At 39.5% G+C, this 9,560-nt stretch overlaps 1 long non-coding RNA gene across 2 annotated transcripts in view; it reads right to left on the bottom strand.

The window, feature by feature from the left end:
• The window catches only part of LOC118174319, a 304,126-nt gene that overhangs the window by 265,724 nt on the left and 28,842 nt on the right, over positions 1-9,560 (bottom strand). For both annotated transcript variants that reach the window (XR_004754614.1, XR_004754615.1), the window contains exon 2: positions 709-827. This is a non-coding gene — a long non-coding RNA (uncharacterized LOC118174319). The remainder of the gene's footprint in view (positions 1-708; positions 828-9,560) is intronic.

Raw genomic sequence — 9,560 nt, forward strand, 5'->3', positions numbered from 1 at the left:
ATTTCATCTGCTAGGAACGGTAGTAATATCTTAATCCCACATTTAGATGCCACAATCCAATGTAGCAATTAATTGTAAGTGGAGACTATACAGCTGAATTCCACCACATGCACCCACAACCACACACACATAACATATGAGGAGTGGCTGAGGTCACTGGGCCTGTTCAGCCTGGAGAAGAGGAGGCTGAGGGGGGACCAACTCATCGTGGTCTACAACTTCCTCGCGAGGGGGAGTGTAGAGGCCAGTGACCTATTCTCCTTAATCACCAGTGATAGGACCCGCGGGAATGGGGTTAAGCTGAGGCAGGGGAAGTTTAGACTAGACATCAGGAGGAGGTTCTTCACCGAGAGGGTGGTTGCGCACTGGAACAGGCTGCCCAGTGAAGCAGTCACTGCACCAAGCCTGTCTGAATTTAAGAAGAGATTGGACTGTGCACTAATGTCACATGGTCTAAACTTTTGGGTAGGCCTGTGTGGTGCGAGGAGTTGGACTTGATGATCCTTATGGGTCCCTTCCAACTCGGGATATTCTATGATTCTATGATAATCAGGATGAAAGGCGCCAAATGAAAACACCATATAACTCTACTCTGGCTAAGTCCTAGATGGAGGTAGAGCATAGTATAAGACCTCTATCCTTTGGTATGGGTAAGTCCCACTGCAAACAGGGGTGCACTCTAAACTCAGCATGTAATATATAACCTACCTGGAAACAAATTGACAGCATATTCAATAAAGTTTAGAAGAAAAATACAGTGGCTTCTGCTGAATTCCCAAGTCAGAGGCCTCATCCAATCCAAAACTGGAAGGGATCCAGATGTGGTGCTAGAATGAGAGCAGAAAGCAATTTATCCAGGATCCAAACCTCTTTCCAGTGAGCTTAATTGAAAAATTCCCATCAGCTTAAGCGGATTGTAGCAAGATGGATTCCTAGTTTGTGGTTTTATTATGTTTTCTTATGTTTCATATCTATTACTTACGTTATAAATTATTTTTACACCCTTTGTTATGCTGAAAGCACTGCATTCGTTATGTTTGCAAGAGGCTACCTAGCCAGCTTTAACATGTGTATTACAAATAAGGTATTATTATTGAACCAAGAGGTTCCATTATCTTTTCTAGGACAAAAACCTGTAAGTTATAAAACTTACTTAAGTAATAAACCCGAAAAGTTTTTTTATCTTTTGCAGTAGCCAGGCAGTGGTATAGATGTATCTCTCTTTTGTTCTAGAAAATGTTTCACCTCTATTACAGTCTTTGGCCTTTACACTTCAGATAGGTGTGTTTTGCTACCCACACAAGTTTCTAACCAAAGTCTGATTTCAGTATGTGTGTATAATATTTCTGAGTCCTAAAAGATGCTGCAACATTTGGTACAGCCAAACATCTTGCTTAATTCATTATTCACTATTTAAAATTTTGTCAGAATTCCAGGCATGAAGTGAAAGAATAAAATAAAAAAAAAAAGTAAGATAAAGAAGTTAGCCAATCGCACACCATCATCAACATAAATAAATCAGAAAGCCCATATGCTTAAATTCGTGAATCCAAATTACATGACGAAAAACTTGCACATAACAGAAATAGCACAAAACCCGGTTTTAGTCTATCAAAAGTGTAATAGGGCCACATTTCCAAGGAGTAATTGACACAACTACCAATGTCGGTAACCACATTTTTACATGAATACGTAGCTTTATCAGTTGTGACATTAAACATCCCTTCCTGATGCTCCTGTCCATTTTAACATCCTCCTGGAAACACAGTGGTGGCCAGGGATACACAAAAAGCCTTGCTGTCAAACAATTCAGACCCTGATCAAACCCTACAATTTATACAGCAAACCACACTTCATTTACTTTCCAATACTTTACTAAATCAAGGGAAAAATCAGTATTTTCCATAGGCCCTTGAATTTCAGGAGCTTCAGAAGAAGACTGGCAGAGAGCTGGCTTCAGTATTTCAACCTGGTGATGAGGGCTGCATTCTCCATCAGTCAAAACATCTTTGACAAGTCTCTTTCAGTCTGCACAAAGAATGAAGCAAGCCTTGTAGCTTTGGCAACCCTGCTTTAGCCTTTTCTCTTTTTTATTACACTAGCAATAAAATGGAAAAGCACCACTTGCTTTTTCTTTTAGCCGATTTGATTGACTTAAAGTTACAAACCTGATTTTAGTTGCATAAAGATATTTAGCAGGTATTGCAGGGGTCTAAGATGAAGCCTGAGGTGCAGAAGCAGACAAAAAACATCCACTTCAGGCAGTGGGAAGACACAGAAGGTTACGGGACATGTCATCTACCTACAGGTTACAGTAGAAATTCCCCCATAAAAAGGGACTGAGGTAATAAAACAAAAAAAAAGACATTGCTGCCAGGTCTCAGAAAATGAAATTAAAGACTTTCTCAGCAGAGAAAGTGTACAACTGATTAAATCAAAATTCAAAGAATTCATAACTTTTTGCCTCAAATTCAAGTCATGAAAGTGTGCTTTGCTGTAAGAGCTCACACAAACCTTCAAATCTTCTCTGAAAATACAAAACTTGAATTTCCATGGCTCTTGGCTTTGATACACTTATTTAAAATTTTGCAAGGAAAACCCCAAATATTAATTGTTCTCTGTTGTCACTGAATAAGTTTTTAGCATACCAGCCTGGGGAAATAAGATTTTAATAATCAATTGGTTATACAACATGGAGGTTTCATATATTGAAAACATGATCCATCACAAAAGTTAGTTTTTGTTGTTATCCGAAGAGACCAGCTAAAATTATTGACACAGAGTTAATGGCATCACAAAGTTGGAAATTGTGGGCTGAAAAAACAGAAGAGAAAATAGGATGTTACCAGAAACCTGCAGGCTAGAAACCTGCCTTTGAATTCCTAAATGTGTGATAAGAAGAGTTACATAATGCAGTTAGAACTCAATAAACAAAGCCTGTCTGCTTAGGAAGCCAGAATTAGACCATTTATCTCCTACAATGAGGAATGTTTAAAGTTATTTCTCTGTCAGTGGTAAAATTATGAATAAACCTAATGAAAAATATAGACTCTGTGGGAGTACAGAATATGCCTGGCTATAACTTCACTTTTGTTTAACTACAGGAATATTGCTAGTTAAATGTTCCTCTATCTTAAAACATCACATCTGGTAAGATATCACCCACACAGTAGGAAAAAAAGGTAGTGGGGCCTGAAAACAAACACCTTCCTGGTAGTTTAACCACCCGCCTTTAATGAAAACTTGTAGTAAAGAAAGTCAGTTGTAGGCAACTTAACAGTATCCTAGTTAGCTGTTAAGCACCTGTTGTAAAAGTACCTGCATGATGGGAAAAGTATAAAGTTTTTTTTTTTTTTTTTTTTTTAATTACCAGATGTCATAAAATAGTTCTAATAGCATAGTGAAAATAAGGATGACTGATAGCTCACCCAAGCAATTTCAATCTTTTAAACACTTCCCTAATCACAATAAGTGCTCACTTCTGTTTATACATCATTTGAGAGTGCAAATTCAGAAGCATTGTGTGCATTGGATGAAAGGTACTATTTTATTTCTACCTTTTTCTTCTCTTCTGTATATAATATGAACCATTATATAATATATAGTCAGTTTTCTCTCTCTGGGAATGAGTTCTGCAGAAACGACAGCCATCCTGACAATGGAAAGACCCATTATAAGAAGCATAATGAGTCCGGTCCTTCTCAGGTTATTCTTCCTTACAAAGAAGGCAAAGGGAGCAAGCAGCAGAAGAACATGAATCTGCAGTGCACCCTTGGGGCAAGGACGGCTCACTGCACATTTAGCAGGAGCACAGGCAGCAGGACAAGGGAACTGAGAATTCCCTTTTATTTAGCTTGTGAGACCTCAGCTGAAGTACTGCCTCCATTTTGTGTCCCCCAGTACAAAAAAATAGACATTGACATACTGGGGCCAGTTAGTTGGGAAGCTGGAGCATGTAATGTACCTGGAGACATGGAAGGCAGAACCAGGGTCTTCTCGGAGACTAGCAAAGGTACTAAGATCAATAGTGACAAGACACAGCAATGACAACTACAACCAGATATTTTGAAAAATAATTTTCACAGTGAGGGGCTGTCAACCATTGGCACATATCTTGAAGGTATTTAAAGCTTGTCAGAACAAGACCCCAAAGCAACCTGATCAAGCTTTGAACTAAGCCCTGCTTTAAGCAGATAACCTTCAGAAGTCCCTGTCAATCTAAATTATTCTGTATTTCTAGTTTAGATACAAATATGGTGTTTCAACAACAGCATATATAAGAAAATATTCTCTCACCTACTTAAAATAAAACAAACATGGGAGCAAGAACGTACTCTCATCATTGTCCAAGTTATGTCTGTGACTTTCCTGTACAATAATAAAATTTACCTCCACTATACTGTGTGGTAGTAATTCTTCAACAATTCCTTAATACTAGGCACTATGAAGGTAGAAAGAGCTGCTTTCTAAAATCACCATTTTGCAGTGATCCCAAAAGATCTGTTTGAAGGAGTTATCTAAGAGTTTAATGTGTATGCAAACAGCAATTTCAGCCAAGCTACAGGATAAGTCAAACTCTGGTTTACTCAGCTTGATTGCTCCTTGACATCCTTGCCGTAGTACATCTGCTTTCAGTCAGCATGTCCTAAGATCATGGCAAGAAGAGATGGGAATCCACAAGATTCCTTTCTGTAGTAAAAGGGGAAGTGAGGAGCAATGCGGAGATCACAACTGGAAAGCCCATAAATAATCCAGCTCCCTGAAAACTGGATGAGGGTCCCAGAGCTGCCTTCTGCTTGTTATGTTTTTGCTTTATTTCTGTTTTGTTGACATACTGCATACTGTAAACTAAAGGATTCAACACATGAGCAACCTTAAGTCTGAGTCATTATGATGGGCAAAATTACTTTTCTTGGAGAAAATATACCAAACGTAATTTAACTCTTTTAAAATATTCTCACAGCTTGGAAACACAGAGGTGTGCCAGTTCAGCTGCTGAATGTGTGAGCACAAAAGCTTCTTAGAGTGAAAATCCTGCTGAGATAGCACTATCACCCAGCGCGCTGTCATGTCCTCAGGACAGGAAAAACTCCTTGAGTGAATATTACTGTTCACTCCTAGAAAGTAAATAAGCAGATGAAATAATTTAGCAAGGAAAGGAGCAGCAGGCTGATACATTAGCACACTCTCTGCTAAGCTAAAGCAGCCCCGACTTAAGTTCTTCTGAATGTCTGCAAATCTCCTTGCACTGAACGGTCTTGATCTGTGTGACCTTGTACAACTACCTAGGAATCAACAACGAGAATGTTATGCATAGCTTGAGAATGCTTTGGAAATGCACCACAATGTGTCTGAACCATGGATTTTTAGAAGTCAAGAATGCTCCTAACAGAACCTGGAATACTTTCTTTGCTGTGAGGAGTTGTTTGCTTATTCATGAATAAAATAATTTAAAATGAAATCACATAGGCGGCTTCATAAATACTGTATGCAAGTAAGCAAGTGAGAAGTAGGCAAACCCTCATTTCGCTCTGATCACATTCCAGCAGGACTCACCTTTTGACTTTGCATGGATCAGCAAACACTAATTAGATCTATACAACTGACAATTTTTATATTATTTTCTTACCACTGCTATTACAGGTGGAGGTGAGAGGAATTTAGCCAAATCTAAGTAATCAAGGCTACCTTGTTAGCCTAACCCAATGCTCATTCAGATCAAGGGAAGGCCATTTACTGCCTCCATTGGATTTGAGGAAGTCTTCAAGAAAGCAGAGCAGACAGTGACATTTGGGACTCCGGCTTGTTGTGCCAAGGCCCTGAGTGTGTCCTCACCTGGGCTTTAGCTCCCACCACATTGTGCCCATGCTTGGCACGGACCCACACCACAGCTCAGGCCCACAGACAGACATTCCTGAGACCTGCCTGAACCACTGCACTGCCTGACCCTGGCTGCCCTCACTGGGCCCGATCCAGACCCTGGCTGCCTGCTCTGGGACCTGTCTCATGGCCACAAACGTGCTGGGTGGCCTCGACTCCTGGTGAAGCTGCCATGCCAGCAGAAGGGAAAGTTGTGTCTTCTCAGGCTTTAGCTCTCCATTTATCACAGCAGTAACTGGAGAAATAGAGAGAAGCCTGGCAAATAAAACATTTATGAGGATATTATCCTTCCATGACACCTTTTTGTCTGGTTTTAAGATGGAATTACAGCAGAGGAAGGGTCAGCCGCCTGCACTGAAGATCCCAGCAGAGCAGAGTTAATGAGGGGGTTACTCTTTCTGACAAATCAATAACCTGTGGTTTGGGGGAAGCTGTTGAGCCTTAAGATGTAATTCCATTAAATAAAATTCAGCTCTGTGTAAGAGATACACGACACTTCAGTTCTAACTTATGCTTACTCTTTAAACAGAAATAATTTTAATTCATTGCTTGAAATTCCTTAGAGAATAAGAATTTAATTTTAAGTAAAAGAGCAGAAATTAAGTTTGATTCTGATACTGATATTTGTGATACTGATAGAAATGCAACAGGGGTATGTATACGCGTGCTCGTCATGAATGCAGGGAAAGATTGTTTTATCTACAATAATTTATTTCAGAATTTATTTAAATATTTTACCCCTATCCACACTCTGGCAACTGGAAAATAAATAGGATGATGATACATTACCTTCCTGCCAGTATTTTGGGAACATTATTAACACAACTATTCATAATGATCTGCTAAGAGATGGTTTATGCCTGAAGGTAACTTGTGTGTGTTTCAAGTATGATTTTTATCACTTGGGCATTTAAAAATCTCCTAACTGAGTTTATTAAAAAAAAAAAAAGTCTTGCACAACATTTTCTTGTTCCATTTGGGACTACTTCTAAAACTGATTTTATTATTATTTTTTTTAAAGCAAGATATGTTACCACCCAGAACTTACATGGTATTTGAGAAGTTTAAAAGGATCTTGGTGGACTTCTTCACAGAATGAACATCCATTCCATAACACCATCCTACCTGCCTGTGTGTTCTTACACCAAACAAAATCCTGTGCAGAATGTGATGCTTAACAGTAAGTTCACTGTATAATTTTCATTTGTCCTAACATTATTTTTGAATCAATACTAAGCCGAGTAGCTTTAGCTTGAGAAGTATGTTGGAGAGAGGTATTCTCAAACTTGTGAGAGGAGCTATCTTCTGTTAAACAGCTCTGCAGGTGAGCTGAGCTTAGATCTTTCTACTACCTGTGGGGACTTAACCTACTTTTGTAAGGGGGTTTCTTCCGATCACAAGCCCATCAGTTATGCTGAGTCATAATGAGTTCTCAGTCCTTACCAACATTGTTCCTCCTTGAATTAATGGCGAAAAGATCACCGAAACCAGAAATGGAACTCAGGTTCAGGTGTCAGTGTCCATGTCCCCTTGTCTTCATCCTTTCTAAATGCCCAGTCAGACAAGGCAGAACACAGCTTTTCCAACGGCAGGTCCCACTCTGCTGCACAAAGGCAATGACCCCATTCTTAGCAGCTCTTGGGCTGTTGTTCAGCCCTGCCCTATTTTTCACACAGATGCTAGTTTTACTTGAACAAATGGCACAAACAACCACATCCTCTCTAAGGGAAAGCCAGCTCCTCTTGCCCTGAAGCTATTCCTTTATTTTGAGCCTCTCTCCCCACTGCCTCATTTCATCTTCTCTGCCCTTGGCCTCACACAAAGCTAGAGCTGTGCTACACAACCAATACATCAATTTGCAGCAACCACTCAGCTGTGATACCATGCCAAAGATAGAAAGAGATGCTTAATTTCGGGGGCCACGCTACCCCTCAGCCAGTTATGCAGGTACTGCACCTTACCCTGCCTGTGCACACCTCCTACTGGTGCCCAGAGCAAAATCCTGCTGGTGCTTCCCACGGCCCACTCGGTGCACAAAACCAAATACTGAAACTTCAGCCTGTCAGGAAATATTAGATCAAAAGAAGAACGTAAGGAATAAACTGACATTTTCCACACAATAAATAGCTTATCACAAGTATTACATAAAGTGCTATGACAAATTTAATTTTGGAACTATTGACAAGAGCCTGAAAGTTAGTCTTTAATCATGAACTCTTTAAAACATCCTGTAAAAAGGAAAGTCTCCACTCTTGCTCTGTCACATCTGTTTTCAGTTTTCAATTTATTAGCACAGAAGTTAACAAAAATCACAAAGCTGATCTACAGTTTTCACCCTAGGGCTTTTCATATCCACTTTGGGCTGCTCAGACTTTAGAGTTACTTTGATTCATATCATGGAAAACCATTACTCAAATCCTTCCACAAACAGACCTCAGTTCAGAAGACACTTTTCATTGGATCCCAAGTTAGCCAAAGCTATGAGATGAATCTGCTTGTGCTCTAAAGCAAACACATTATATTGTAAACTATAGAATTTAATTTTATTTGAAAGTAAGCTAGAATTCTTGAGTAATTTTGAGTTAGTGGGCAATACAGATTACAATAAAATGATTTGTTATCAAATCTACTCTGCTCCAGTTACATCCTCACTAGCTGAAACCTTTCCTTTCTAGTCCAACACATTTCCATGGCCTCTTGACTTCCAATAAACTCTTATCAGTCCTTCTCAATTAACATACAAGTAAAACGTTGTCTGTTGTCACCTATCTGCCATCTAAGGCTTGCCTATGACCTGAACTCAGCTTTTCTAAGGGGGTATTGCTAATCTTCCACACTCTTCAGCTCTTTCTAGTTCTCTCCTATACTTTCTGCTCCAGGGTACTGCAGGAGCTCTTTAAGCTGAGAACATAGAGCTGCTCTGCAGGAAGCTCCACTTGCCACCGCTGGCCAGTTCCCCTGAGTCACACAGGACAAAGCAGTCTTTCTCTGATCCCTCCAGAAACTCTGCTATACACTACAGCTGTAAGCACACAAACCGGATATGCCATTTTTATATGATATATAAATTAAATCTTAAATCAAACATTATATGAAGACAAACATGTAAAAAGTGCTTAAATGTCTTCTTGAATAGAGCCAGCCCTGATCAGATCATAAGTCTACAGGAACTTCTTTGCCTTTTCCAGTAGGACCAATAACTGCTAGCTGGAGGAGATGCTACAAGCCAAAATTGCCAGTCTCTTGTACAGGAAGCAACGTCTGCTGCCACTGTAAATGAGAACTACTTAGGCTTCATCTCGATAGAAATTATATTCATCTCATTTAATTACAGTGATTTGAATACTTACTTTTACATGAAGATGTGATCAAGCATTTACCATGATGGGACTGCTCTCCAGTCTAAGATTAAGTCTTCCTTTCTAACTAGGTTTATCTGTGTTCTGACTTTAAAACAACCCCTAAGATGTGCAGGCCATAGCAATATGACTTAAAATAGTAAGACAATTGTACCCAAGACCTCTGAACATAAGACATGTTCAATGAATGCATAAAATTCAGCACAAAGTATCCTTAACGATGATGGCTTTTACACAGTAATTAAGCTACTCAATACAGATTTTATAGTTGACACTCCCCCCCCCCCCCCAATTCAGAACATGAATATATGAATATAAACA

This window comes from Oxyura jamaicensis, chromosome 14 (assembly GCF_011077185.1).
Source record: "Oxyura jamaicensis isolate SHBP4307 breed ruddy duck chromosome 14, BPBGC_Ojam_1.0, whole genome shotgun sequence".
NCBI lineage: Eukaryota > Metazoa > Chordata > Aves > Anseriformes > Anatidae > Oxyura > Oxyura jamaicensis.